At 38.6% G+C, this 26,300-nt stretch overlaps 1 protein-coding gene and 1 long non-coding RNA gene across 5 annotated transcripts in view; one reads left to right on the top strand and one right to left on the bottom strand.

Moving 5' to 3' along the window:
- Nkain2 (sodium/potassium transporting ATPase interacting 2) overlaps positions 1–26,300 on the top strand; it is a 1,070,529-nt gene that overhangs the window by 792,296 nt on the left and 251,933 nt on the right. The gene's annotated exons all lie outside the window — the stretch shown is intronic.
- Positions 1,609–21,736, bottom strand: LOC128118566 (uncharacterized). The gene is made up of 3 exons (XR_008221261.1): positions 20,257–21,736; positions 2,772–2,834; positions 1,609–2,400 (listed from the first exon to the last, which is right to left on the bottom strand). It is a non-coding gene; the product is annotated as an uncharacterized LOC128118566 (long non-coding RNA).

The raw sequence follows: 26,300 nt of genomic DNA, 5'->3' as shown, positions 1-26,300 counted from the left end.
TTATTTATTTATTTATTTATTTATTTATTTATTTATTTATTCATTTATTTTTTTAATGTACATAATTTTAACTTGCATGTATGTTTAGGTACCACATGCATACTTGCTATCCAAGGAGGCCAGAAAAGAATGGTAGATCCCTAGGAACTGGAGTTACAGATGTTTGTGAGCCACCATGTAGGTACCATTAAGTGAAATCAAACCTAAATCCTGTTCAAAAGCACCAAGTTCTCTTAACCACTGAGCCATTTCTCCAGCCCCAGGAACAAGATGTGCTGTAGAGTAAGGTGTAAAATAGAAGAATCAAATTCCTCCTTAATTGCTGCCAACACAGATACCTAAGAATGCAATGTTCATTTGTGGAAAAGACTAAAATCAGAGGCTTTGTCCAAACTGAGCAACCCAGCCATGGGTAAGCTGGCTGCACAACTGAGACTCTCTGCAGGAAATAAAACACCAGAAAGAAGGGTGAGAAAAGAAGCAGCTGAGTAAGCCTGACTCGTGTCATCTACCAATCCCTCCAATCAAGCGATCACCCTGCCACCGTTAGTGAATCAGGAGTAGGGAAAGAGACTACATTGATATTGGGGGGAAAAAAATCTCTCCTTGTTAAAACATAAAAGGAGAAAGAAAACTTCTGTACTCACATTGCCAGTCAGCTTCTCTATTAAAACTGCAAACCTTTGGAACTTAACAAAGCACAACTGACAGGTCTTTCAAAAATGAGAATAGGGAGGAGGAAGGGATGGAAGAGGAGGAAGAGGAAAGAAAGAGAACTCATAGTATGCAGCCAATCTTCCTAATAACACCATCTTCAAAAATTTCCTCTTCCTTTATGAAGTCACTCAAGGAGCATTCTTTACCAACTACACATACTCTAAGTAACTGTGTAGACACTTCTATTTTATTGTCCTGACTACCTGACACTGAATCCCTCTGATTTCTTTTAGGTACAGATCTTATAATAGCTAGAAATCAAGTTTGCTAATTTTTATGCATATTGCTGAATATAGCATAGAGAAGAGATAATCCATTCAAACTACTTGGGTTGTTTCTTTCTAAGACAGACTATCATGTACCCAAGAATGGATTCGAATTAACTCTGTAGGGCTTAGGGTGGCCTTGACCTCCTGACCCCCCCTAGCCTCCACCTCCCAAATACTGAGATTACAAGCCTGATCACCACCCATAACTTGGAAATTACTTCTGATTAAAATGAAAATGTCCGCAAATCATCCGTAACTATGAATTTCCTGTTATGTGGTTTCTTCATCCACCATCTCTCTTTTCCACAATTTGCTTTTACAAAGATTGTTTCATAATGTATTAAAACCTATCATTTTAAAAATTATTTGCGCCGGGCGGTGGTGGCGCACGCCTTTAATCCCAGCACTCGGGAGGCAGAGCCAGGCAGATCTCTGTGAGTTCGAGGCTAGCCTAGGCTACCAAGTAAGTCCCAGGAAAGGCGCAAAGCTACACAGAGAAACCCTGTCTCGAAAAACCAAAAAAAAAAAATTATTTGCAAATAATTAGAATTTGGGGAGAAATTGACAAAGCTTTTTAGAAATCCGAGGTCTGAGTTCATAATTTTATAGTAATGACTTTAAGCTTAGTCACTATGCATAGAGGTATCTTTGGACTGATTATTTTCAAACTTGGGTCACCCCTTCAGATGATACATCAGGTTCTAAAACTGAAGTTATTGGACAGGTCAGCTCAATATATGAAATTTAACTTCAATTATGTGTTCTAATAATTGTGTGAGCAACAGCAGATTATTTGGGACGTTAGGGCTGTATATCGTTCTCAAAAAAGTGAGCCCAGAGAGATGCAGAGGTGCTTGCAATTTGGGTTCGTAATGGAGCTCTTGATTCTATTACATGCATCACAGAGTTTCTGGCATACCCCCCACTGAAAGCTCTGTTAAAATAAGCCACAGGGACCATAGAGGGATTGATCATTTATCTGAAATAATGTTATTTCGGTGGCTTAGTCTGTCTGTGCAACCTCTAGAAAATATTTCCTATCTTAACTTATAATAAAAAATATTATTCACAGTTGGGAGAATCTACTCTGGTGGCCTTTTGGGGTATTTTTCTGTCACAGTGAATAATATATCAGACCTATTAATACCCTCTTTATGATGATTTTTTATTTGTCTGTCTATAGAATAAAAGAACTTCCTAGTATATAATCATTTTAAAGCAAAAGAGAAGCTCATAAGCCAGAGAAGTACATACAAAGGTAGTTGACTGTATCATGCAGCAAACACCTGTGCTTTGACAGAGCCCAGGTCGCTTTTGGAGTGTTTTCTTTGCACTCATTCAGGAAGAATACACAGAGGCAGGAGTCCCATTTGGAATCATCTGCTGCTGCTTGAGAGTCCAGTAAGTGAGTTTTCTGGATAACAGAACAAGGATGCCAGTATTACTCAAAACAATTTTTCTTCTTCTCCCTGAAGGAAACGTCGTGGTATTTGTTAAATATTATATAATATTTCTAAGGAGAAAAAAACTTTGAAACACGGCTTAAACAGTTCTGGACTGTTAAAGGGGTCACAATTAATCAGTGGAGTAACTAGTAAGATGTATATGTCATTGAAGAACATGACAGTGAGAGGTTAGACAATTACATCCTCCCATGTCAGTACTATGCTAACGGGAATGTTTTAATGTTGCTAATGTGCAGTGAGCTCTCCCCCCTCCCCTTCCCCCTCCCCCCCCCTCCCCCTCCTCCCTGCCTGCAGGCTGTCAACTGCCACTTTCACCCACCTTACTTAACGTCTAAACTTCTGTCCATTCCCTTCCATTTTCGCTGTTGTCCTCTGCTGCAAGCTGTGAGTTAGAAAATCGAAATGGCAAACTAGTCAATAATTATATGCTAAATAATAGCATCCAGATTCTTCCCCGAGGCCCTAAGGCCATTGTTTCAGTGCTGAAGTTTTGTGACAACTGCCTCTCTGCCTCGGGTTCTGCCTCCCATCTGTGTCAAGACCTTGTTGCGATGAACTAGACTTGTCAGGAACTTGCACTTCGGGTTGGAAGCATGTTAACTGCATTAGGGATTTTGAAATGCATTTTTACAGAGAGAATACTGACAAAAATTTCCACAGTGCTGCCTTTTCTCATAGCTGCAAGAAAACATATGAAATGGTGATACTACCGTGCCTCATTCAGGACTGACTGTCGAGAGAGAGAGACGGGGGGTCTCAGAAACAAGGGTATGTGACAAGCAGAGATATAGAAGCCATAGAGATATTGCCTTCACTGGGCCATTGAGACCAATAGTCTTGAAGGGCTTTGTGCCATTTCCTGTGTCTGCAGAGGTTCTTACGTTGTATTTTCAAGGGCACAAGAAAGAGTGGGAAGTTGAGTCAGAGGGAAATCCAAATCTTGGATGATTCTTATTCATGACGCTGGTACTGATATCGGTTCTTCTAAACAGGACCTATGGGTGGCTTCATGGGGAAAGTGGGGTAGATGTTGAAGATAGGTATGACTTCCATCATCCCAAGGAAGACGGAGAGCAAAGCTGGCCAGAGTTTTCATACTCCAGATAAAGCGAGGAGTCTTATAAACTGGCAATTAGAGTACCTGAGGGGCAACTGGAAAGAGCCTGCATTTCTTCCTAAGTGGATGGATGGAATATGAAAAGAGAATGAAAATCACTCAGCAAGGCACATGCTGCTTGTTTGTTCCTTTATGTGAATGGGATGCTAGATACGTCAGCAACAACGGAAAGACAGAATGCCTGCCCGCTTCGTTACTTTTGGGTGATTTGATAAATCTGAGCATGGATCATGGCCATTTTTGCCAACTTCCCTAGTAAGAACTGGTGAAGTTCTAGAAAAGTTTCCAAGGTCTTTGGTGCCCTACACTGGAACAGACCATCATAAAGAGAGCCATTGAAATAGCCCAAAGCCTGCTTATAAGTGAACTCTTTGTAACTTCGGCTGTTAAGGTTGCAATAAGAAACTGAGAAGATAGAAGTATCCATGTGGTAGACAGCAATAGAAATCATCTGAAGGTTGTGAGGAGGGGAGGGAAGAAAAAAATACCTCACAGTAGTAAGAATGGCAGGAAGATGAGATGCTGAGAATCTGTGAGAGCCATACTTGCATGCCAGAACGTTCTTTGGAGCTTCAGAGCCAATACCTCTTCTTCTCCACCTCACCCCCATTCTTTCACTGGGATTTGCTTCCTCACTCTTTTTTTTTTTCATGCCAACACTCACCATTGCCCACTGCCAATGGTTGCTTGTGTAACATTCTCTTTTATACCAATGTAATCCCAGAAGTTGCTGTTGTTGCTGCTGTTTTTGATGTAATTGGTGTTGAGGACAGCAGTTAACATGATAGATACCCAAACAGAAAAGACATGTTTTTTCCTATTCTTTCTCTTCCCTTTTACAAGTTGGTATTCAGCAGCTGGTCCACATATTCTACATAGGGTGTTCTGCCAAGTTCTAGTGATGAAAAAGGACTAGTGGTGATTCCAGGGTCCTAAGAGCCTATAGTTTAGGTGAGAGGCATAGATAGGATCACAACAAATGTAATTGATATCACAAGTAAAGCACACTGCAGGTGTGACAGCTGTCTAGAAAATGAAGCACAGGATGGGGAAAGTGTTCACAGAAAATGAACTGCTGCTCAGCTAACAATTTAACCCACCACCACCTTTACCACCTGCACTAAAACCTACAACGCAGGGAGTAGTGTGAGTGGCCAACAAACTTCTACAAGGTTCTCCAGAGTTGTGTCTGAGACAAACATACCATGGAGGAAAGCAGCAGGGGAGAGCCAGCTTCCAGAAAAAAACCTGTCCCCTGAGGGAACAAAGTAGGAGAGTTGCAAGAAAATTACTGGGCAAAGACTCGGTCTCAGGAAAATTCTTAATCTCTTAAGAAATTATGCCTTAGAATATTAGTAACCTGTACATGAGCTACTTAGTTAATGAGAAGTAACTCTAAGGTTAGGTCTTGAAGGATAAAAAAGTCATACACTTTCCACCAGAATAACCTTTTATTTTTTCCAGAAAACACCTGAGAATAAAGACTGTATATTTACTCAACTTTGATAAACTTGAAGAGAGGTACTTTAATGAGGATGTCCTTGACTATGTGCTGGGAGATAACCCTGGAGTCTTGTAGTGACTGTGTTCATTAACATTCAGGGAAAGACAAAATAAAAGTAACAACAAAAGTACTTTGGGAACTAGCCTCTTGTAATTTTCCATCATTAGCTTTATGATCATGTATTTATGTACATTGTGTTTTTTCAGTAGTATCTATTGCACAATAGAAAATGTTTCAGTGGAGGCTGATATTAATACATGACTTTGTCATTTGAAAAAAGCAGGACTCAAGGAATCCTCTGGCTCTGGTTGTATACAGGCTAATATTTAAACCATAATGGTATAAGCTTGGTATAATTGTTTTGATTCCTGTTGAAAGGCCATTCACTATCTGTGATGAAAGCTAGAGTTTATATGAGCTATATACTTTGGAGACCTCTAATTTAGGGAATTCAGAGAGACCTAATTCACATTCTCCATTCATTCTGAGATAAGAACTACATAAGCAATAAAACTCACCCACACTTGGGTCCAAACAATACCATCAATATGCCGCTCTTAAAATATAATGGTTGATTTTTCTTCCTTAGTCACTGATTGCATGGCTGTGTACATTTAGGAGGGATTTTCTGCTTTAGTTTCCCTACTGTGAGAAATAGGAACATGATACTTGACATAAAATGCTTAGAAAAGAGCTGGATGTGCAGTAAAATTCCAAAAATGCTAGATGACATGGTTACTTGTAATTTCGGGCCGGCTATTTCTCCACTGAGATCCAAAATGCAGTTCCCTTCATAGAGTCCAAATGTCTTACATCCGATTAGCAAACCAGTGTAAACGTCCTGTGATGACACCTTCCTGTTGCTGTTCCTCCTCAACATGCCCTTCTCTGTGTGCCCTAAACCCCCTGTTCCAGTTTAACTGAACGTTTCTAAATGCTTAGTTTCCCCAAAACAACCCGATGACCTCCACTTTGGGTTGTCATGCCAGGTAGCCTGACTTTAGGGAGGATGCTTTCTGTGTCACCATGTGAAGAAGATGAGGTTTATTTTGTTCTGTGTTTGTGCCTAACCATCAAAAGACCAAAAATGATAAAGAGGAAATGACAAGACTTTTTCAGCTCGCTTCTTAGTCTTTGTACCCAATTCTTTCTGCTTCTTACCTCAAAACTAGTTTTTATACATATTGTTACTTCTGATGGTATCATTCTTCACAAATCTGAATTATTGACATCTGAAGATCAGTTTTTCAGTCTTTCTAATTCGGTGGTTCTCAACCTTTCTAATGCTGAGACCCTTTAATACAGTTCCTCATGTTGTGGTGACCCCCCCAACAATAAAGTTATTTTCATTGCTACTCCATAACTGTAATTTTGCTACTGTTATGAATCAGAATGTAAAGAGTTGTATTTTCTGATGGTCTTAGGCAACCCCTGTGAAAAGGCCATTCAACCCTCAGGTTGAGAACCACTGATTTAATTAGTTTGAAAAGAACAAGAAGATATCATCAGCAGGAGAGACAGAAGGAAGGGGTTCCTTCACATTGCCTGCAGGAGTCTGAAGGTTTTTGTTTGTTTGTTTGTTTTGTTTTGTTTGTTTTTTGGGTTTGTTTTGTTTGTTTGTTTTTTGAGGCAGGTTTTCTTTGTGTAGTTTTGGTGCCTGTCCTGGATCTCACTCTGTAGACCAGGCTGGCCTCGAACTCACAGAGATCCCCCGGCTCTGCCTCCCGAGGGCTCGGATTAAAGGCATGCGCCACCATTGCCTAGCCGTTAAAGGCTAGGCTCACAACTAAAAATATAAGAGTCTGAAGTTCTATACAGTATTCATGAAGATGGAAAAGGTATCTTCCATGGTATAAAGAGGAGAAAGAATGTTGACTTCTAGCAAGGACTATGGAAGTGGGACATGCTGGGTTTAAAAAAAAAAAGTAAGAAATTAGAGATGAAGAAAGGTCCTTCCTTTTCAGTCCCAGGAAAGAAAGTGAATGGACACAGACAATGTTGTGGAGCTGCTACTAAAAAGGGAGAAAATGAAGTACCTGGTAATAAAGGGCTCAGGGATGTGGCAGGCAAACCATCTTTTAAGAGTTGGGCACGGGGGAATGGCTATGCTGGACGAGACATCTAATAGTTTACAATAAAAACAGAATGAAAGAGCTGTCTAGGTTTATGTAAGATTTTTGATGGCCCTGAGGTCCTGACCAAAATTAGAAATCATGAGTCTGTGGCATCTCCTTCTCACCAAATTGGCAATTGCTTAGTATGAATTTCCCTACTGCAGAAGCCAGAGGTATTGCTCAGATGCCTTGCCTAAATTCTTCCCTTCCTACTTTTCCTGGACCACTCACATTTGCTTGATCCCAGCATCATAAACCTGAACTCTTCAGAACCAGTTCAGTGAGGCGCCCAAACCCCTCTCTGGACACATCCACAGACTCTGCCCTCACTGTCCTTACTGAGCTACCATCACAGTAACTGGTTCTGAACGTACCTGACATTGTCACAATCGCTGAGTCCAAGTCCAAAGGTATGAGAGGAAGGATGGCCTGGTGTCATGACAGTCCGACCAGACAGAGTGAATTCTGTTACTCATCCTGTCGTTCTAGCAGAATGTGAGACTAGATTCAGTCCACTCTTCATGGGAAAGACAATGTGGTTTACTCAGTGTTTTATTCAAATGCCTGTCATATTCAGAAATATACTCAGACACACCTAGAAATGACGTTTACCAAATATTTGAATACTCTTTGCCTAGTCAGGCTGACAGATGGAATTAACCATCACATCATCCACAAACCATAAATTGAAAAATGAAGAGAATTTATCTTCATAGTTAGACTAAAAATTTATACCTGAGAATGACTGAATCTCAGTTTCATCAGACAAGTTGTTAAAGGATCTGTGAAAAATTTTGGATATACTGACATTAAGATATTATTGTTTTAATCTGAGATCCAAATTTAAATAAGTATCCTTTATTGTTATTGACAAACCTACTTTCTTTTTCTGTACCTGAATGAGTAATAATTTTAGCTAGGAAATTAGGCAGGATTGCTAGTTTCCCCATTTAACATCCTCCATATGAAAAATAAATTGTATGATTTTATTTGTTGCAAAGGAAAGGTGTGAGGAACAGAAACCAGTGATGTGTATCATTTATTGTGTTAACATTTGGAAAGTTTTAAGATGATTTAATCATACCTCTAAGTCACCACTAGAATTTCAAGGTACTTTTGATAACTGGACTTCTAGCTCAGAACAAATACACAGAACTGAAAGTCTGGCTTCTTCTAACCCTGAACAAATGACTTGAGCTCATATATCACAGGATTTTTGAGTTGTAAAGAATATGAGGGATCATCGTTTGATTAAAACTACTCCGTGCTTCTAAATGAAAAATTTTGATGGTTTTAAATAAGGGAAGCTATTTGGCTGATCATTCCGTTCCGCTGCGTGACATTCAATAAAGCGGAACATCTAAGTCTTCGTATAAAACAGCTCTAACCAGGCTGTCAAGCACGACTTTTTCAACCTGTCAAGCCGTCATTAGTTCTCCCTTCTTCAAACGTCTCACTTTGAGGCTGTCTAACCTCTTCCTGAGGAAATTCTTAGCAGAAGTTCATTTCATGAAATACTACCTAGAGAGAGTGTTTTTTTCTATTCATAAGTCTACCTTATCAACTGCAGTTGGAACCTTTTTAATTATTACATTTCTAAGAAAAGATAGTTGTTAATCTTGCTGACACAGACTGTCAATTGGAAGCATTGACTATAGTTGAATGTTTAAATTGTGAGTGGCTTCCTCACATAAAGGATCAAGAGCAGGAACTTTTTTGTGTGTTTTATTTGGAGTTTTTATTATGACTCATAAAGCCATCAACTCTACTTTTCTTCATGTGTGAATAAACACTGGAACAGTCCAGAAATTTAAAACACATCAGAAGAGAAATTTTTGGGGGGAATCTTTTCTCTTTGTGGTTATTAGCCTCTCAGTAGGACATAGGACTCTTGATACAAAGGGAAAGGAGTAATGTCAGAGATCATAGGTTTTTTTGCTCAATTTCAGCATCACGTCCACCCATGTTTCATTGCCTAGAGCAAGTTCACAGCCAATCTGACATCAACAGGATTAGAACTCCTTACTTGGGGAAGCACCAAGAAAGACAATGTAGGGATAAGCTCAATGGAGAACTACTGTTTTAGGAGGGCATGGGGAGGTGACAGGGAAATAATTATATCACCAATGAAAGTAAACTCCAAAGCAATTAAGATTAAACCATATTACCAAATTTAGCAGCTGATTACTAAGAAAGTCATGATTGGGTCATGCCCTCTTCACTGTGTGCTTATAGACTATTTACCTAGAGTTAGCTTCCTCTTATGGATATATGTACATATGATCCTGATTGCCATAGCTCTTCAATTTCTTTCCTTGAACTCTATCTACTCACCTATTTGCTTAGGAAAACTAAGTCAAATATTTGTAGAATCATGTCCAGTTGACCCATATTCAAATTTACAGGTTACTAAAGAACATCAGTTACACTGTCTTTTTATACAGCCCACTATCCCATTAAAGTTCTTTATAGCACATAGTATCTCATTAGTGAATACAAAGAGCCTTGTGCCAAGAGAACCATTTCTTGAAAAACTCAATGATTTCTGAATTAGCAATTATTATCGAACTACTATGGTCCCAGCTCCTTGCCAAACCACTTCAGGCCTAGAAGTTTAATTTTACATTTTAAATCTCAATATAAACAAAAATAAAAATTTGAGAAAAGAAGGTGTTAATTAAAAAACACTAAGGGTAAGCAATGTGCAAGTTACTGTGTGAAAAATAACTGGTTCTGAAACATGGCATTCTTTATTGAAACAAAAACTATTTATTCCTCCAGTGATTGGGAGTTTCCAATTTTTATTGCTTGATTTCAAAGATGCATATGATGTGTTTTGATTATATCCATCAACACTCCCTCCCCTCCAGTTTCTTCCACATCTCCACATCACAATTCCCTGCAAATTTCATATACTCTTTTGTTAAGCCACTGAGTCCACTGAGTCCTAGTGTGTGCACAACTATAGAACCATCTGCTAGAGCATAGGTAACCCCTCAGGGCCACATCTCTGAAGACAAGTGACACTCCCTCCCCCAGCAGTCATCAATTGCCTATTCCTCCTCAGCTAGGAGTGGGATTTGATGACTTCTTGTATCCTAGAGTTGTGTTTGGCTTGTTCTTTTGTAAGTCTTGTCCATGCAGTGACAACCACCATGAATCCATGTATAAAACTCCCCTAAAGTGTCTAGGAAACATTGTTTCACTGTAGTAACTCATTATGCCTGGCTCTATAGTCTTAACTCCCTTTTCTGTGATGATCCCTGAGGAGGAGAGTCTGATATGGAGGCCTCATTCAGGCCTGAACACTCTCCAATGACAAATACTTAATTGCAGTAAATTGTTACTGTTTCATTAATCTCTTGTTTGATCTAGAAATCCATGCCTCAAAAAGGCTGCAGGGTGCTGACTTTCTAAAGAGAAAGTGCCTTCCATTTCTGTGTATGCAGGCATAGCACTGAACTTTGTACCGCAGGTGCCCTTAAAATGAGCACCTCTGAAAATGATGGCTACTTCTTCTGTGAGCGAAAAATAGAAAGGGAACATTTTATATGCCATTTTTGTAAAAGATCCTCATTGCTCTTTTTTAACATCATTGAATTGTTTATAAATTGTCTGCAATGCATCAAGTAACTTCCTTGTGCAATCCAGAGGAATCATGGTTGTAAATAACAAAATGAATCTATCTGCCATGTTATTTCAGCCCTGCATCACCTAGAGTGATGATCAGTGACATTGTTTGGCTGTGATGAACTACCATTCCAAGTCTGAGGAGATGTGAGTCATGTTCTCTCTGTGTCTGAGATTTTGACTAAATAATAAATAGTGCAGAGGATCAGGTAATTTGGCAGCATGACTTCTCAACCTTATGATGGTTAAGGTTCCCTGGATCTCATTGTCTTGATGCAGGGCCATAAGAGAAGGTCTTGGTCACTGAGACCTTCTTGGACAATGCCATGATGAACAGAAGAGCATGCCAATATTCACTCAGCAAACCAAGCAGTTGTGATATTTCTGTGCAGCATCTCCACAGTTATGGGTGCTGCTTATAGAAAGATGGAAGGTGTAACTGCTATTGAGTCTTTAAAGGGTAGCATCCAGCTAGATTATAAATGCCATCCCTGTACACAAGTTTTTCAAGTGGAAACAACTATTTTTCAAGGGAACTCATTAAAGTACCTGAAGCTTTGGCATATTTATGTGTTGTCCCAATGTAAAGGCATTACATTGGTTAATGGTTAAACCTAAGTTTTATTCTAAAAGGGAAATGCATTTGTTAATCAAAACTTATATGATATTAAACATGTTATATGACAACAAACTGTCCCATAATCCTACTAAAAACATTTATTAGCAAAAATTCATCCATGTTTATAATTCAGTTTTTATGATATTTATATTTACTCCTTTAAAATAAGATACTTATCTTTGAAATTATTTCAGTGTTTGAGGAATAGCAGCAAAAATAATCCAAATGGTTAAGGTTAAATTTCTCTAAAACAACTTGATATCTAAATTTTTATAATTGCAGAATATTTGATTAACATCATTACTTTTGTCATGAAAAAGTCAAGTAATTCCCCTGTAGATTATAACTTACATATTTCTTTAAATCAGACATTTCAAGAATTCATTTTAGGGCATGAGAATAGGAAATATCTGTTTTGATCAGATTTTTTTAATGCATAATGGCACCATACACTTAAATAGAGCTGCCCTATATTTTTTAAATAAATCAGTGAGGAACTATCAGACAAAAATGGTGATCTAAATAAAATATCCCAAATGGCACTATGATTAGTATATGAATCACATTTGAAAGCATTGACTTCCTGCTGTAGATGATGTTCTCAAAATCCCCACCAAGTTCTATTTGGGAGGACCAAGTCATTACCATATGGGAAGGGAGGCTAATAGCTTACTCAGTTTACATTGGAGGAAAGACAAGAAATTTAAGTCCCTCTGATCAATTCAAGCTCTATGCATAATGCTCTGTCAATAGACACACCATGTGGCAACTCCAGTTGAATGCTAATCCTTCCATTTTTAAAAAGGTTACATGGCATGTTAGCTTCATGACTTCCATTAAAACCAATAGGAGTTGTACCATGCCAGGCTTTGGAAAGAATGCCCTCTAATGCTATTGATTTTGATCTTTTGAACTTGAGCACAGATGCCTGTGTCCATCGACAACCCCCCTCCCTAGTTCTTGCAGGAAACTGCTACTGAAGTGCTGGATTAGTGAGTAAGCTCCTTTTATCAAAATAATCAGCTTGTCTATCTGAGACGAATGTTTTTTATCTTAATACAGTTAGAAGTGCCCCATATCAAGTTTCTTTCCTTTGGTTAGAGAATATGATTCAGAAAGGCTAACTCTAGGGGTACAGAATTAAAGGAAAGTCCCGGCCCCAAAAGGATACCATGGTGAGACAGTCAGATTATTAGTGCAGAAAGTACAGTGTAGCTGAAGAGTGGAGATAAGACTAAAAATATGATTGGCAGTTCAGGATGGGAAGTGTGCAGGCCGCTTCAAGGGCCACTGGACATTTCCAAGCTACACATAATACCAATGATAGACTGGAATACAGCTGGCATCAAGAAAGTGGAGGAGTTCCAATGACAAAATTAACATGGACCAGACTATGAAAGCCAAGACATGGAAGTAACAGTCTTCTCGAGGAAACTGAAACAGAACAAAGTGTGGTAGAATCCAGCTAATGAGAGCAGCAGTAGCTTAGGTCCTGAGCATTGAATTAATTCCTAAGCATTGAATCTTTCTGATTAAAAGAAGTGTTGACTTGAACCACCAATCTTAGGTCTTAGGATACACATAAAGGCTAAATCTGGAGCTGCCCTTTAGAGTTCTCTACCCTTCTCCCTAACAAATGATTAGGATTGGTAATTTGGAAATATACAACATGAGTGAACAAGCAAATATATGTATAAGGCAGAGTGGCTCTGATGTGTCAAAAAGTGCCCTCGATGATTTATAATTTTTAGCCAGATGTATATCAGAACATACCTCATGTTAACTGAATTTGAGAAAAAAAAAAGAACATCCTATTTGATAATGCTTAAGTGGATATCTAATCTACATGTGCAGATTAGATGCAGGTTTTGCAATCAGAATGTAACAAGTTGGTATAATATACGCTACTTTTTGTCACACCCATAAATACCTTGTCAGGATATTCAGCCCCATAAACAAGTGAAAAGGAAAGCCACAGTGACTAAACAGATACCCAAAACCACAGCTTCGTTCTGTAAACTCTAATAACTCATGGGTGCCTGCTTTACCTCTTTCCCACAGGATAATGAACAAACATCCGCATTACTACCACTGGAAATGATTGGATTGAGAGTCAACTTCTTGCTAATATTCACTAAGTTCTCCCATCTCTATTTTGATTGAACATGCTTAGCTCATAATGCCAATTGTATTAGGAAGAATAAATGAAGAATTGGTGGCCTCAACTCTCAGGATCTCATGCGTATAAAAGTAAAGAATTTCTTCCTCAACCTACTCCTCATTAGGTGTATATATGTCAGCTCAGGATGATGAAAGGCATGCACTTATAGAACATTTAATCAAGCTGCATCAAATTTTACTGTGCTTTGCTGAGTCCTGCCACAGACTAGAATTGCTGTTTTTCTTCTCTCCTGCTATCTTTAAATAGGGTGACAATTTGCTTTATCATCCAATATGTCACACTTTGAGAGTGAAAATGGCACAGAAGAGAGACTAGAGAAATAACCAGACTATCTTGGAAAATCTTGACTGTGTAGTCACACTAGAGTTGTCGCCCTCAACCAAGAGTATGGTTATTCCTCTTGCCTGGGTCCTAGAGGATCAATCCAGGTTGGCTTGCAGTACCACTGGGCTTGAGCTGGAATGTCACAAAACTGACCACAGTGGCTCAGTCACCTGCTGGAGACTGGCTCAACCATTTGGGTTATTGCCTATAGCAATACCACAACTAGAGTTCCAAGACAGACCGAGAAGAACAGGAGTGCTCTCTTTCCAAGGGCAAGACCAGAAAAAAAGAAAGGAGTGGTTTTCTTACCTTTCTTCTAGCTGAGGTCTGCTGACTGACCTCCAAACTCGAGCACGAGGCCTAGAACAGGCAACTTTAACCAAATCCATACTACATTAGGAGAGCCACTGACTGAAATGAATTACTAATATTGAAATAATGTGACATAATGCCCATTTCTTGGTTTATGTGCTATTTTAACAGATGTCAAACCTCTATGCTAATCTGCATCTAATCTATGAAGTTGGACTTAATAAAAATGCTTCTACATTTTAAAACATTATTTGTCTCAGTGTCTTGGTTTCTCTCTTTCTTTCATCCTCTTTAGATCTTCTCTCTTTCCTTCTGTCTTCTTCCTCCTTTCATAAGAGTAGATAGGTTTTCTATTTCTTCCTGTCCTTGTTTGATTATTTTCCTCCTTATCTCCATCAGAAAAGTATAAACTGTGTCTTTCATAAATTGAACATTGTGGATGCATTTTTCTATTCACAATTAAATGGTAATTTTTGAACATTTTTATCTAAGCTGAAAATAGAAGTCCTCTCTGGATTACTTTATTCTCTGTGTACAGTCTGGAGAGAAGCCTGTCTGCTACAGATTTCATGACTGCAGGCTCAGTGACCTTGCCACCTGGCTTTGACAGTATTCCCTACAACAAAGCACCATAAGCCTAGAGGCCGAGATCTCTGCTGATTCATCACTGTATCCCAAATAGCTCCTAGCAGAATGTCATGTCCAGAGAAGGCACCCATTAATATCTGTCAAATGAATGAACACAGGAAAAGGAAAAAAAAATAAGCTATTTCTTAACTTGTCACACTTAGCTTATGAGCGAGTTAAACATGGAAATACCCTTCGATGGCATAAGAATAACAGTCCCTATTCAATATGGGTTTCTAATAGTATTATCTATTTACTTATTTTCATTTTATGCATGGGTGTTTGCATGTATTAATGTGCAGTGTGTGCATGCCTGGAGACTAAGGAGGGCAGAAGAAGGCACTGGATCACCTGGAGGTGGGGTTATAGATGGTTGTGAATCACCATGTGGGCACTGGAAACTGAACTCAGGTCCTCTGCAAAATTAACAAGTGCTCCTAATTGCTGAGCCATCTCTCCAGCCCTTCCGGTAGCATTTTCCACAGATGGGCTCACTGTAATTTCTGACTAAGAGAGAGACTGTTCTAAAGAAACAAAGACTTGAAATGTTGCCAGGAAAGTTATATGTATTATGTTATTGGGACTTTTATTCCTTGAGTTGTAGAAGTTAGGGTGGTATAACCAGAGAAATATGAGACTCACACTTAGCAAGCATTTATTGAGTTTAGACTATTGGTATGATCTACATAAAGGTGTCACAGAAAATCTAAAGGATATTAAGTAAGTGAATAGTTCTCTTATTGCATGTAATTTTAATAAGATTCAGAGTACAATTAGAGAACAATGTAAGACTGTATACAAGAAAGTGCTTAAGTGAATATAATTAAGCACATTTTCCATTAAAATTCCAAATTACAAGAAGTCATGGGGGAAAGATTGATATTGGCTGTCAGCAAAATGAAGCATGCCAAAATTAATTGAAGATGGAATATACAGGATTTCAAAATCTATTATGTGGCATATCCTGGGGTATGTTCCCAACTGACTATCAGCTTGAATTGTCTCATATAAAATGACAAGAAAATAAAGTTTCACATCAGAACTTTGTAGATCATTTAGAAGAGTTCTAATTTCATAAATTTAGAAGGGATCTTCACATCGACCTGATTATTTCCTTTAATAAATATCCATGTTTATTGCAAGTGCTTGTGCTGTCCCCTTTCATCCTGCAGTTATGAGAAAGTAGGTCCCATAGGGTTTCAATCTAGCAGGTACACAAAGCTTTCTGTGTCTCCGATCATTTTATTTTTATGCAGTGTTCCTAGTGTCAGCATCATTTCCTGAGAGGAGTCATTTTGATACATGAAGACCAGAAAGATAAGGATGTGTACTTTAAAAAAAAAAAAAAAAAGAACTCTTGAAAATCGACAATCTGAAGTTTAAATTAATGGCATGTTCATCATCTAACATTTAAACATTCTTAAATTTCCCATTCAATCTCAGTTTAAAAATTCTCCCCAAATGGGATTATATACCCTCTGTGCTCATAAATATTCCATTTTTGGAAATACCTTGATCTCAGAGCAAAGAAAATACATAAAACCTCCTAGGGTTGACCCTCCTTGGGAGAGTACAGATCTTTTACCTCATTTTATTTTCTTCTTTTTAAAAATTTCATGCCAGCATTACTTTGTGTTCAAGGAAAGTTAAGTTTACAATTAGATAAAGCGGAAGTGAAATACTGAATATGTTCAAAACCATACCTCTATTTACTCTTGCCGTTTAGTTAGTAATAACTTGTTAGTACCAGGGCCTTTAACACTATAGTTCCTTTTTTAAAAATATCACCATCAGATGAGTTTTGCATCACAACACTAAACAAATTCACAAGATGTATTAGCAACTTCATGTGTCCACTCATTCGAGCTATCAAAAGGAAAGAGAATTCTTCCTTGAGAAGACATAGTTCCATCATCTCTAGCACTAAACATTGCTGATAATAGTTGGGGGGCAGTAATAGAACTGACTATTTTTTCAAGACAGGGTTTCTCTGTGTAGCTTTATCACCTTTCCTGGAACTCACTCTGTAGCCCAGGCTGGCCTCGGACTGAACAGAGATCCGCCTGCTTCTGCCTCTGCCTCCCGAGTGCTGAGTGCTGGGATTAAAGGCGTGCACCACCACCGCCCGGTGCTGACAATGTATTTTTAAATGCTTTGTTAGTAAGAGATTTGGAGGTGGGTGGAGTGGAGAAGTTGCAGGAACTTGAACTGGGCAGTGGTTTGATCTTCACTTTGTACCAGCCATGCTGATGCTCATTAGGAAATTCATGAGGCTATCCTCAGCACCATTACACTCTCCCAACCAGTTCCATTCACAAAAATGGTTTAAATACACATTTATGATTTGGCTGTATATTTCAAGAAAGAACCAGAATGAAGTCAGCTAGTAACTAAATAGGACAACAGTTTGCTCACACAGATAGGAAATTAATGCTTCCCCATGTCACTAAGTAAATGGCACTGAAAAAGGCATTTATCAACATAATAATGAACTCCTAACAGAGAGAAGTGAATTCATGGATCAGAAAACACTAGGTTGAGTTTGCTAAACTTAGAGCTGTCACTGGATATAGAAAAAGAAATTAATTTAGAATGCTTTAAAGATCTACTGTCAAGTTAAGCTTACACACTTTTGAATAATTTAACCAGCTTCTCAAAAGGCCCTGGACTACAGTTCTCATTTTAAATACAGATGAAATATTATTTTTTAAAATTCTATTGAAAACCCTTTAGGCAAATTAAATTTCACAAAGTTTATTTGAGCAAAGGACATTGTGGATTGGGCAACCCTCAGAACTAGAAGAGGTTCTGAGAGTGCCAATCCGCACTGTACACAGGGTCTTTCATAGTCTCAACACAAAAGCAAAATAGAGAAATGACTTGATGGGTCACAGCTAAGCTTCTGCCTTATTTGAGAATGGGCCAGTATGATGAGCTGGCTGCAAATGATTGGCTAAAACGCGGATGCTTGTGATTGGCTGAAATTTGGCTGTTAAACTCTTAAGCTATCAATTTGCAGTTGGTTTACATGCTATGCTATGTGAGGTTACAGATCCTGATGTAAGAATTCAAGGCTGTGAAGCTAGCTTAGTGGATAAAACACTTACCATATAAACATGAAGACCCAATTTTGCACACTCGGAATGCATGGAAGGAGAGGGACTCCTATATAATCTCAGTGTGCTCCTCAGGCAGGATGGGAGGTAAAGATAGATAAATCACCAAAACGTACCAGCCCAGCTAGCTTAGCATATATAGTGGCAAGCAACAAAAGATTCGGTCTTAGACAAGGTAGAAGGCAAGGACTGACTCCAAAGATTGTCCTCAAAACCCTACACTCCCACTGTGGTGTACAAATGTCCTCACACATATACATACACGTGTATACATGTACATTACATAGGAAGATTTTTTTTCTTAATTTAAATGGAGGACAAAAATCAGTGGAAGGAAGTTACAGCTTATTACTGATCCACTAAATTGCAAAATTCAGCCTCTGTGATGTACACATGTGTACATGAATATACATATATGTGTAAATGTATGTATACCAATATCTATAAATAGATATAGACATTTTCTCACTAATATAAGGTAAAACATATTATATTTACAGCTATTGGAATGGTGACACGTGCCTGTAGTCCCAGACTTAGGAGTCAGAGGCAGGAAGAACATTGCAAGAGGAAGACCAGCCTGGTGTGCCTAGCAAGTTCCCAACCTGCCAGGCCTATAGTCTGATTCTATCTCAACAACAGCAACAAAAAAAAAGAACACTAGCTATAAAGTTACATTTTCACATCGAATGAATCAATTTTTTGACTATGTCATATCTCTCATCAGTGTTTCTCTCGTCTACCATTGGTCTTTGGAGTAAAGGCTAGTCATGACTTCATCCGCACCTCACATGTCACTGGCACACACAACCACTCAGGAACTCTTTTACAAATCAAACTGAACTTCTTCCTGTGTTCACCTTTTCTAAGAAGATGAAGGGAATGAATGGCAATCAGTGTAGACAGGGGTTCGATGCATCTATTTGGAGTGAGGAAAGAGGCAGAGGAAAATTACCCAAATATCTGCTGAAGTCAGGTGAGAGACCAGTCACAAATATGGACAGTGGAGAAAGGGGAATGACTGCCTTCCCCACAGGGTGCAAAAATATTCAAGATTTTCTGCAGAACGTCCCATCGCACCAAACCCTCCAACTTTCCAAGGAAGCACCAGGCTCAAATATTTTTGTATGTGAAAAACTTCTGGTGTTTGAAAAACAGTTTGAAATCCTTGTTTACCTGTGTTTGACAAATCCTGTTTCTGCAGCCCACCTTCAGCCACAGGGCTGACAGTTTCAGATCTCGTTCAGGGGAAAGGGACAGTGACCAAGAGGGTCAAGATGTTAATTAGGCAGCACCGCTGGCCACAGGCAGATGCCCTCACTCCCCTGTCACCTGACTACAGAGTGGCATGGTGGATGACATCTCAGTGAGGCAGTGTGCATCATCCCTGCAGACTTGTCAATCTCTGGTGGACAGGCACAGCAGCTGCAGATTAGTTTTCTTATCTGCTGTGGTTTGTTTGGTGAACCTCTGGGCTCTGAAGTGTTTGCTGGTGGTTTAAGAGCTTGGAAACCTCAATGTAAATGAACACAGGAATTGTTCAGGGAGAAAATAGGCAGGAAACCAGAGTGCCACCTCCAATTTTGGTTATTGTCTGGGATGCGAACAATTGTTCTCAGGTACCTAGCCAATATTTCCCCTCAATTTAAATGATTTGATGAAGAAAAATAAGTAGGTGCTGTTTTTTTCCCCTCAGAGCTCTAAGAGAATATATAAAAAAAAAAAAAAAAAAAAGTCCTCTTACTACCATATTTAGAGAGTGGAATGAAAAAGAAAAGGAAAGAAAGTCAGCCAGAATAATCATTACAAACCTTGAGGCTAACGTCAGTTTTACTTTAACCTTTCATCACTCACCCTGGAATGGTTTTAGAGGATTGTCTGAAAGAGTCTAAGAGGAAGAAAAATCCTAGCTTCCCCCAGTGTTAGGAACTGTGTAATAGAATATTTCTAAAAACCAGTCCGTTGTGGTGTTCTAGAAATCATGATACATGAGAGATTTAAAGTCTTGAGGAAATTTTGAACCAAAGAGATGGGAAGGGGGAACGAGGATGGTGAATCTTTCCTCCTCCTTTTCACCAGCCTGCATCTCCGTGCCGTCATTTCTCCCTAAGGTATACTCAGCATCCCAGAGACCCTCCCCCTTTATTTTACCTTTTAATAAACACAATATAGACCCTCTGAATTCACGGTCTTCACAGCAGGGTGGGGAGGGGTTCTTCTCTAACTGGAAAGTCACGTTCTACATCTTTCAAAACTCACCTCCAAAATGTGAAGGAAAGGTTCAGAATGTGGCAGTAGGTGATCGCTTCGATGCTAAGACCAGGCTGCCTGGAATACGTCATTGGTTTCATCTCTCACTCGCTCTGAAGCATTACACTTCACTTTCCTTGTCTTCTCAATAGAGACAATCATAGTAACCTCCCTCGAAGGGGATTTTGAAGTTTAAAGTCATTCGTTGATACACGGCGCATTGCCAAATTCTAGCCTTCGAGTAGCAGGGTAGAACTAACTATTATTTCTCATGTCTTCACTCCTGCTCTGTGATGGCAAACCGGAGCTTGAAACTGAAAGGATTTCATAGCACCTTCGGGCACCTGCCTTCCAAAGCAAACTGCTATATATGACCTTTCAGACAGTGCATTTCAATATCTGTATATCCTCCTATGCTGTGGTCTCCTCAGAACAGAGAAAGACAATCTTTTGTTGTGTTATCTATAAGGTATCCTAGAGTCTAACACATGCATCCATCTGATGAGGAAATTAAGATGTTTATGTGAATTGATTCTTGGACCACGTTGTTTTTACAATTAGGTTAAATACATTGAAATGAATATTATGTTTTGTGCTTTGGATCACTTTTTGTAATAGGGAAGGGTGAGCTTTTCTGGAATACTGTTCTCTCACTTTCTTATTTCTGTTGGCTCTGACTCCCTGAATTCTGAGCACAGCATCGCTGCATGCTTTGTAATACTTTAATGCAGTTCCTTCGTTGGACACTGTTTTCAGAAGCGCATGGTATCCCTGAGTCTTTTTCTCTCAACCACAACTTGGCCCTGTCTGGCTTGTGTTCAACAGGGAAGTAGATGATGACTTGACTTGTCCCATTTCCCCATGAAAGTTGTCCCACAAATTTAAAATAAAGAACAAATATAATTCTAAGTGGCATTTTTACTGATGTAGTGGATTTTATCAATTTATTTTTAAAGAACAGTACTGGAACAATAATACAATATTTATCATTTGAGAAAGCTGACTGAGAATAATTCTTACTATAACCATATCAGCAAAAGTGAGCTATTCTAAGAAGCGTAAGAGTAAGGGATAACACCTCCTTTCTGCTATTGAATCCCTGACTTTACTCTTAAAAAAAAATAACTCATAATTGTATCAAGTGGAAAACAAATCAGAAAAATGGGGAAAACACTGTTGGGGTAGAAAAGTTTAGACTAGGCAGTATTTACTCTATTTTTTGTTCAGGCTTATGTTTCTTAATTTGGAAATAACTCATTCAAGTAATAATTAAGTACCGCTTCTCCAAAGTGTTTTCTTGGTTTCTATTGTTTTCAATTTGGTTCATAAAGTGGGAACATGGTGATCCAAAGGCTAAAAGTTGACCCTAGAATATTAATTGGAAGAATGTTTGCATAACATAAGAGAAGCCCTGGATTGGATCCAGAAAAGGAAGGAGAGAGACGGGAGAGAACAGGAGAAAGAAAAAGAGAAAGAAAGAAATCTAGGAAGCAATAGAGGAAGGAAGGAAGGAAGAAAGGAAGGGGAAGGGAAGAGAGGGAGGGAGAGGGGGAGGAAGGGAGGGGAGGGAGGGAGGGGGAGGAAGAGAGGGGAGGGAGGGAGGGAGAGAGGGAATAAAGGGAGGGAGGGAGGGAGGGGAGGGTAAGAGGGGGAGGGAGGGAGAGAGGGAGGGAATTAAGGGGAGGGGAAGAGAGAGAGGGAGGGAGAAAGGGAGGGAGGGAAGGAGGGAAGGAAGGAAAGAAGAAAGGAAGGAAGGGGAGGGCAAGAGAGGGAGAGGAGGGATGGAGGAAGAAAGAAGGAAGGAAGGAAGGAAGGAAGGAAGGAAGGAAGGAAGGAAGGAAGGAAGGAAGGAAGGAAGGGGAAGGCGGGAGAGAGGGAAGGGAAGAGGAAAGAAGGAAGGAAGGAAAAACAGAAACATTTGTTTTCAATTGAAGAAGAAGGAGGTAAGACATTATATCCATGTGTATGTGTGTTTGTGTGTGCTGACTTATATAACCAGAGCTATGTGGGCAAACTAAGAGTAGTTTGGGTCTTGCTGGGCTCTTTTACTACAGTGTGCCTTGGCTCAAATTGCTTAAGTACAATTCTTTCTTCACGTATACATGCAATTGAAACACGGCCTTCCATTCTCTCCTTACTGGGAAACTGGACTCATAACTGGAAATAAAGACAAGGGGAGATCTGAGCACTTTGTTCTAAGCATGATTGAGAAGACAGCTTTCTTGCATAAGCTTTCAATTCTACAGTCCATACAGGCATCACTGGCTTCCAATATTGTAGCCAAGTAAAAAAAATAATGGATATTCCCAAAGATTTTTAAACTTCTACTTACTTCTTAGATTTGCCAATCATTCTCAGAGCTTATATAAGAATTGTTTAGTTTGTGTGTTTGAAAACAGACTTGGGGGCTGGAGAGATGGCTCAGAGGTTAAGAGCACTGCTTGTTCTTCCAAAGGTCCTGAGTTCAATTCCCAGCAACCACATGGTGGCTCACAACCATCTGTAATAAGATCTGGTGCCCTCTTCTGGCCTGCAGGGATATGTGCAGGCAGAACACTGTATCCATAATAAATAAATAAATCTTAAAAAAAAAAAAAAAAAAAAAAAAAAAAAAAAAAAAAAAGAAAACAGACTGGAAACGCACTTGGATTTAATTATATAATTTATGGTCAATTTCCACTTGACTCCTTCTGTCTTTGGAATGGAAGTTCTTAGTTTCAGAAATACAATTTTTACATGAAAATTACTAGATGAGGGCTCTCCATTCAGGTATTGTATTTACTTTGCACTAAAAGGACGTTCTCCTTTTTTTAAATATGATATGCAAGTAATTATTTGATAAATTAAATTCACACGACAGCAATCTTGACTAATTTGCACTTACTTCTTTTTATGTCTTGCTCTATGACAGAGGTAAAAACAGAAATACTCAAAAAAAAAATGATGTTGCCAGTCTGAAAACTACAGGATAAATCTATGTGGAGATCTTAGTTTTGAAGTCTTGTGCCCCCAAGGCAAGAGAGAACAGTGGAGACTGAAAGGCATTAGACCCTGACTTTAGTTCCAGTACATACAACTTACATATTGGATGGCTTAAAACTCCCTGGAGCACCACTTTCTTCTCATAGAAAATGGAGCTATTGAGTCAAATGACGTCTACGGTCACTTTTAAGCTTCATGAATATATGGATTAAAAGTTAGAACTAAAAAATCCAAGGAAGATGCTGTTACAGTACCCATTTCCAACACTGATGGTGATTATTGATGTAAATAATGGTTATCAGTCATTATTTACATGGTGGAGTCTAAAGAAATATCTGACATTTTAGAACACCATCAATGAAAATAGAGGAAATAAGGTAACTGTGGGGAATTATGTCATTAGATTGACACGTTCTAGAATCAAGGAATGCATAGTCGCCAAAAGACAGCAAGTGCTGTTCATGGCAGCAGGGTGGCTGGGTACCCTTTGGAATGTTTCAACATATTCAAAACAGGGACATGTTGAAAAGGCAGTGGAATACCTAATGTTTGAACAACAGACACATGAGAGTTACTACACAAATGGAGGCCAAGTTCAGTGAGACCAAGTGTGGGAACTATTCCAGGTCAGGTGACACTCGTGGAATAAATACATCATGTGGTCCTCTCTGATGCCATTCATACAGTTCTCCATGCTCTGACTTCCTACTTACCATGAGATGCTATGATTACATACTAGCATTTCCTGCATGCCAATGACTGGGACAAAGTACAATGAGGATACAAACTTTGACTTGGCCTTCTTGTCACAGTGATTTTTCTATGGAAAATTAAAATATGTTTCTGATTATAAACTGATTTCCCATAAGCTCAACACAATAAGATAATCCCAGTGTGACCATTCTAAATCTACAAAAGTCTTATTGTTAAATAATTAATGGGTAGCCAAATCTTCCATACTTCTCAGTTAATATGAATCCAGACTTGGGATAAAATGTCACAGACACTAGGAAATGCCTCACTTTCAAAGTGGAGGGCCAGCCAGACTTTGTGATGAGGCAGTTAAAATACTACATGGCAAGTGAGTTCTTATCTCAACTCAGCTGTGTTTCCTTCCTAAAGCACTCTGTTCCTTAAAATTTCTAAATGTAGAAAGACACTCAATGAAGCAAATGTAAATAACCTTGCTTTGTAGATTAAGATCAGTTAATTTGCACATACAAGGATGTCTAGATAGGAAGGCACAATGGTTTTGTTTCAAACAATACTAAGGACTTTGAGTAAGGACTTCAAGCAGTGAAGTGACCTTGATAATACATATTTAATAGGGGGAGGGGCTTTCAAATTTTCAATCCCTACAGACATGTAAGATACAAAAGGAAAAAAAAAAGACTTGATTTTGTTCATCATTCGCTGATCCCTAGCATAATGCCTGATACATAGAGAATTCCATAAATGCGCACTGAATGAAAGAGGCTTATTCACAGGGATTGCCACTTCAAGTTTTCCACATAGCCACACAGCAACAATTCACATTTCATACAACTTACCATGGGCATCTCACCTTCAGGACCTTAGCTCTTTAAATCCTAAATCTCCAAAACTCTACATATTATCTTTTTCTCTTACTTTAGTTTTAAAGATGGTCTTCTACCCATATTATTTATCCTCATTACACCTTGGATCTCTCCATTTCCACCAGACTTTCTCCTCTGACTGAGGGATGCCCAAATATCTTTCTAACTCATAGAATAATTTCTTATAGGTGACCAGTATCTTAGTCCCTCTCTCATTTCCACTAGCTGCATTCTCTGAAGCATGACTTCTCCCCCAGGAATTCTTAGCCTTATTTCATCCCCATTCTATATACCAGTTGCTTGCAAAAGACACCAAAGGGCTGGTCCTTACCCTTTCTACCACCTCTGAAGTCAAACCTACACTCCAGTGGCTTCCTGGGAATATAAAGATATTAGAAAGGGAGAGCAGAACCTCAGGTGTGGATTATCTAGAACTGATATTATACATATTTTTTCAAATATATTCTTTGGAAATATGAAGATTACTCAGTGATAAAGGGCTGACCTAGTATGTACAAGACCCTAGTTTCAATTTCTGAATATATAGACATGTGTGTGTGCACGCATGTGTGTGTGTGTGTGTGTGTGTGTGTGTGTAATAGATTTTGTCTATTTTTAGACAAAGAATAGCATCATTTGTCAATTGATCAGTCTAGGAATTTAGAAAGCAAAGTCTCTATTACACTCAACATTATGTGTTCCACAGTTTTCAATCAAATGGGTTAAGTTGATTGAAAGAATTTTCTTCAGAACTGTGTATTATTTATCTATTGGATTTTCACACCGGTTTTAGTGGTTCCTGTCTCTGCAGTATTTTTTACTTTATAAGTCTACAATGTTAGCACCTCATGCAAAACCTTGAATTTATAATGATATAGATGCATAGCGCCACCCTCCATTCTTTGTGAAAATTATCACCTATATTGATTACATGCATATTATTGTCTCTAACACATATTATTAAAACTTTAGTTTTAAAGTCATAATTTTTTAAGTTAGGAGAAATACAGTATTTTATAGATACTGAAGTTTTTTTTATTTTGTTGGTCTTAATTTCTTTCTGACAGTCTTTCTTCTTTATTTTTTTTTCAATTTGAAATACATCCTTTGCTATTTGAAATAGGATGGGCCATCATTTTCTCTTTTTTTAGGTATATTTTCAACAAATACAAAGTTGTTTGAAAATTCTTTTCTTCTTCTCAGTTTAAAATATTACCCTCTTGTTGGCTGTCGGTCCTTTCAGTGGTTTATAATGAGAACTCCCTGATCTTCTCTATTTAGAAACTGCTTCTTCATATTTATGTAATTTGTATACTTCCAAGATTTGGGGGAAATTTCTGCCATCCTCTCTGGAAATAGTTTAATCTGATTCAATCTCTCTTTTTGAGATTATTCAGGTACGAGACCTCTTGTTATTGTCTTTCCTGTTTTAATTCATTCTGTTCTTCAGGTTGGATATATCTCATTGTTCTCCCCTTATGTTGACTGATTCAT

Source organism: Peromyscus californicus, unplaced genomic scaffold, assembly GCF_007827085.1.
Source record: "Peromyscus californicus insignis strain IS unplaced genomic scaffold, ASM782708v3 Scaffold_22__1_contigs__length_63687245, whole genome shotgun sequence".
Classification (NCBI taxonomy): Eukaryota; Metazoa; Chordata; class Mammalia; order Rodentia; family Cricetidae; genus Peromyscus; species Peromyscus californicus.
This window is presented reverse-complemented; position numbering and strand designations above follow the sequence as displayed.